The following is a 5990-nucleotide window of genomic DNA, read 5'->3' as shown; positions in this document are numbered from 1 at the left end:
CAATCTGAAAAGGTTTATCCAGTCATGTGTCTGTGGCATTTATGTATCCGATGGTAATACTGGAAAACAAAGTGCTTAGGGCCACGACCAAGATTCATAAAAGTAGCTATGTTCAAGAATCAACATATTTAACTAGGAGAATCAATAACACTATCTAAACTCTGAGTTCCTATGGATCCCAATCATTCCAAACTTCTAAGGATAAAGTAAGATGCCAAAACTGTTCAGAAGCAAAAAGCTACAAGTCCCGCTTATTTAATTAGAACTAATATTCATTGATATTTTGAGATTTACAGTATATTCTCTTCTTTTTATCCTATTTGATTTTAAGTTACTTGGGGACAAGCAACAATTTAAGTTTGGTATTGTGATGAGCGGATAATTTATACGCTTTTTGGCATTGTTTTTAGGTAGTTTTTAGTAAGATCTAGCTACTTTTAGGGATGTTTTTATTAGTTTTTATGAAAAATTCACATTTCTGGACTTTACTATGAGTTTGTGTGTTTTTATGTGATTTCAGGTACTTTCTGGCTGAAATTGAGGGACCTTAGCAAAAATCTGATAGGAGGCTGACAAAGGACTGGTGATATTGTTGGATTCTGACCTCCCTGCACTCGAAATGGATTTTCTAGAGCTACAAAACTCCAAATGGCACGCTCTCAATTGCGTTGGAAAGTAGACGTCCATGGCTTTCCAGTAATATATAATAGTCTATACTTTATTCAAGTTTAGATGATGCAAACTGGCATTCAACACCAATTCCACGCTGCATTTTGGAGTAAAACGCTAGAAACACGTCACAAACCAGAGTTAAACGCCAAAAACACGTTACAACTTGGCGTTTAACCCCAAGAGAAGCCTCTGCACGTGTAAAGCTCAAGCTCAGCCCAAGAACACACCAAAGTGGGCCCAGGAAGTGGATTTCTGCATCATTTACTTACTTCTGTAACCCTAGTAACTAGTTTAGTATAAATAGAAATTTTTACTATTGTACTAGGGGTCTTTTTCCCTATTTTCGAATTCATATGCCATTTAGGGAGGCTGGCCATTTGGCCATGCCTAGACCTTGTACTTATGTATTTTCAACGGTAGAGTTTCTACACACCATAGATTAAGGGTGTGGAGCTCTATTGTTCCTCGAGTATTAATGCAATTACTACTGTCTTCTATTCAATTCATGCTTATTCTTATTCTAAGATATTCATTCGCACTTCAACCTGATGAATGTGATGATCCATGACACTCATCACCATTCTCACTTATGAACGCGTGCCTGACAAACACCTCCGTTCTACCTTTGATTGAATGAGTATCTCTTGGATTCCTTAATCAGAGTCTTCGTGGTATAAGCTAGAATTATTGGCGGCCATTACTAAGATCCAGAAAGTATAAACATTGTCTGTGGTATTCCGAGTAGGATCTGAGATGTGATGACTGTGACGAGCTTCAAACTCGCGAGTGTTGGGCGTAGTGACAGACGCAAAAGGATCAATGGATCCTATTCCGACATGATCGAGAACTGACAGATGATTAGCCGTGATGTGACAGCGCATTTGGACCATTTTCACTGAGAGGATGAGAAGTAGCCATTGACAACGGTGATGCCCTACATACAGCTTGCCATAGAAAGGAGTAAGAGTAATTGGATGAAAGCAGTAAGAAAGCAGAGATTCAGAAGGAACACAATATCTTCATGCGCTTATATGAAATTCCCACCAATGAACTACATAAGTATCTCTATCTTTATTTTATGCTTTATTTATCTTTATATTCGAAAACCATTATAACCATTAGAGTCTGCCTAACTGAGATTTACAAGATGACCATAGCTTGCTTCATACCAACAATCTTCGTGGGATCGACCCTTACTCACGTAAGGTTTATTACTTGGACGACCCATTGCACTTGCTGGCTAGTTGTGCGAAGTTGTGAAAAAGAGTGATATTACAATTGTGCGTACCAAGTTGTTGGCGCCATTGAGATCACAATTTCTTGCACCACTCCCTTCCTTCCCCACGTTGCCTCTGTTTTTCTTACCTGCGAGCTTGATAGGAGTGGCCATGGAGCTCCTCGTACTGCGGTGGTGAGTGGGTAGGCGCGGCGGCTGTGCGGCGATCACGACGCAACTCCTCCCTCTCTTTCAATATGTTCACTTTTCTTCCATGGGTGAGGAGGAAGCCGTGGGTGTGTTGGCTGCGCAGCAAGGATGCTGAAGAGGGGTTGAGTCTGCGCAGCATTGAAGAGAAGAAGGGAGGGGAAGGGTAGGTCAATTAGGTTAAGGGGTAATTTGATAATTTTAACAAAATTAGGGTAATAGAGTTAGTTTTATAATTTCAAATAAAAGTAGGGATAGTATAGTAATTTAGAAATAGATTTTAATCCAACAATAATAGTGTATATAAATACTATTTGTTCATCACTTCTACAATTATTTTCAATAAAATGTCCAAATCAAACAATTAGAAATAATATACTTATTTTCTTCATTTTCCAAAATAGCAGTATTAATATTTAAAATATTACTTATTTAATCCAAATCTTATAAAATCTTTATTTTTTCACAACTACGAAACTTTACAATTTAAATATATAAAATAACTCAATAATTATAAAATTAGATAAAATCTTAATTTAAATAGCCCAAACTCATTATTTTTGGATTTTTAGAACTTTAAGTTGTAAATAGAAAATTACTCCATAATTATAGAGTTTGGATGAAAACCTTAATTTATTTCAAATCTAATTAATCAAAACTACGTTTAATTATTTTCAATAAAATAATTTCTTAAAAATAAAACTGTAAATAAATGTATGTTTTGAGATTAGTTCAAAATAGGACTTTTCAAAAGTCTTGGGTCTTACATTTGTCATGGTAAGAACAAGTGACATCTACTTGTTCTTTCCAAGGCTTGACTATGTGATAGGCTCTAGGGCTCTTTACTGAGTAAAAGGAAGAAAGAGAGTGTGGTGTAAGCAGTTGTTGTCCACTCACGATCTTGAACGGACTCTTCCCTGTGGACTCGCTCCTTTGTATATTGTATGAGAATGGAGAAATGTCTATAAGTTTTGTCCAATCCTTTTGATTAAGGCCTATGAAATGCCTTAAGTAACACTCGAGTAATGTATTCACTCTCTCAATATGCCCATCAATTTGAGGATGGAAGCTTTTCGAGAAGTGAATCTCCGATCCAAGTAGTTTCAACAGCTCTGTCCATAGTCATCTCGTGAAGCGTAGATCTCAATCACTGATGATGCTCTTAGGAAATTCCCAGTACTTCACCACATTTTTGAAGAATAATTGTGCTGCTTCCTCTGCAGTGCAATTAGTAGGGGCATGTATAAAGGTAGCATACTTTGAAAATCGATCCACTACCACAAGGATAGATCCAAATCCTTCAAACTTTGGTAAGGCAGAGATAAAATCTAAAGACATACTTTTTCATGGTCACTTTGATGGAGGCAGAGGTTCCAACAAGCTACTTGGTGTCTTATTTTCAATCTTATCTTGTTGGCACACAAGACAAGTCTTCACATATCTCTCCACTTCATCTCACATTTGAGGCCAATAATAAGAAGATTCAATGAGTGCCAAAGTCCTTCGTTAGCCTTGATAACTTGCCCATTCGGTGTCGTGGCAATCCTTCACTAACTTTCTCCTTATATTTTTTCACTTAGGGATGTATAGTCTTCTTCCTTTGGTATAGAGAATGTCATCTTTGAGCTAAAATTTTTTGGTCTTACCTTCTCTAGCCAACTCCACCAACTTCCTGGCTAATGCATCATGATGCAACCCTTACTTGATGGTATGCATAATATCTCCTTCGACCATAAAAATGGCTACTAACTTAGCATTGTGGCTCTACACATATTCTACCATATTAGTCTTGCCAGACTTGGATTCAAATTTGAAATCAAACTCAGCTAAGAAATCTTGTTACCTAGCTTGTTTGGGGCTTAATTTCTGCTGAGTTTGGAAGTATTTCGTAATTACATTGTCAGTTTTGATGATGAAGTGTGAATGGTGCACGGAATTGTGATCATCAACAATGGCTCCAATAATTTGGAAGCTCTCATACGTGAATTACACTTAGTCACAACTCCGCACAACTTACCAGCAAGTGCAGTGGGTCGTCCAAGTAATACCTTACGTGAGTAAGGGTCGATCCCACGGAGATTGTTAGTATGAAGCAAGCTATGGTCATCTTATAAATCCCAGTCAGGCGGATTCAAATATGATTGGATTAGATAATTAAAAGATATATAAAATAAACAGAAAATAAAGATAAAGTTACTCATGTAATCCAATGGTGGGAATTTCAGATAGGTGCATGGAGGTGCTGTGTTCCTTCCGAATCTCTACTTTCTTATTACATTCATCCAATCCTTCTTACTCCTTTCCATGGCAAGCTGTATGTAGAGCATCACCGTTGTCAATGGCTACATCCCATCTTCTCAGTGAAAATGGTCCAAATGCTCTGTCACAGCACGGCTAATCATCTGTCGGTTCTCAATCAGGTTGGAATAGAATCCCGTGATTCTTTTGCGTCTGTCACTAACGCCCAGCCTTTAGGAGTTTGAAGCTCGACACAGTCATTCAATCCCGGAATCCTACTCGGAATACCACAGACAAGGTTAGACTTTCCGGATTCCCATGAATGCCGCCATCAATTCTAGCTTATACCACGAAGATTCTGATAAAGGAATCCAAAAGAATATGCGCCCGGTCTAAGGTAGAACGGAAGTGGTTGTCATTCACGCACGTTCATAGGTGAGAATGATGATGAGTGTCACGGATCATCACATTCATCAAGTTGAAGTGCAACGAATATCTTAGAACAGGAATAAATCGAATTGGATAGAAAAATAATAGTAATTGCATTGAAACTTGAGGTACAGCAGAGCTCCACACCGTTAATCTATGGTGTGTAGAAACTCCACCGTTGAAAATACATAAGTGAAAGGTCCAGGCATGGCCGAATGGCCAGCCCCCATGATCTGAGAACTAAACATCCCAAGATGTCTAATACAATAGTAAATTATCCTATTTATACTAGACTAGCTACTAGGGTTTACAAGAGTAAGTAATTGATGCATAAATCCATTTCCAGGGCCCACTTGGTGTATGTTTGGGCTGAACTTGATCTATCCACGAGCTGAGACTTCTTTTGGAGTTGAACGCCAAGTTGTAACGTGTTTTGGGCGTTCAACTCCGGTTCGTGACGTGTTTCTGGCGTTTGACTCCAGACAACAACATGGAACTGGCGTTGAGCGCCAGTTTACGTCATCAAATTCCGAATAAAGTATGGAATATTATATATTTCTGGAAAGCTCTAGATGTTTACTTTTCAACGCCATTCAGAGCGCGCCATTTGGAGTTCTGTAGCTCTAGGAAATTCATTTCGAGTGCAGAGAGGTCAGATTCCAACAGCATCAGCAGCCCTTTGTTAGCCTCCTATCAGAGTTTTGCTCAGGTCCCTCAATTTCAGCCAGAAAATATCTGAAATCACAGAAAAACACACAAACTCATAGTAAAGTCCAGAAATATTAATTTAGCATAAAACTAATGAAAACATCCCTAAAAGTAACTAGATCATACTAAAAACTACCTAAAAACAATGCCAAAAAGCGTATAAATTATCCGCTCATCACAACACCAAACTTAAATTGTTGCTTGTCCCCAAGCAACTGAAAATCAATTAGGATAATAAGAAGAGAATATACTATAAATTCCAAAATATCAATGAATATTAATTCTAATTAGATGAGCAGGACTTGTAGCTTTTTGCTTCTGAATAGTTTTGGCATCTCACTTTCTCCCTTGAAGTTTAGAATGATTGGCCTCTCTAGAAACTTAGAATTTTGGATAGTGTTATTGATCTCCTAGTTAAGTATGTTGATTCTTGAACACAGCTACTTTTATGAGTCTTGGCCGTGGCCCTAAGCACTTTGTTTTCCAGTATTACCACCGGATACAAAAATGCCACAAACAC

Source organism: Arachis duranensis, chromosome 10 (genome assembly GCF_000817695.3).
Source record: "Arachis duranensis cultivar V14167 chromosome 10, aradu.V14167.gnm2.J7QH, whole genome shotgun sequence".
Classification (NCBI taxonomy): Eukaryota; Viridiplantae; Streptophyta; class Magnoliopsida; order Fabales; family Fabaceae; genus Arachis; species Arachis duranensis.
Note: the sequence above shows the minus strand (reverse complement) of the source record.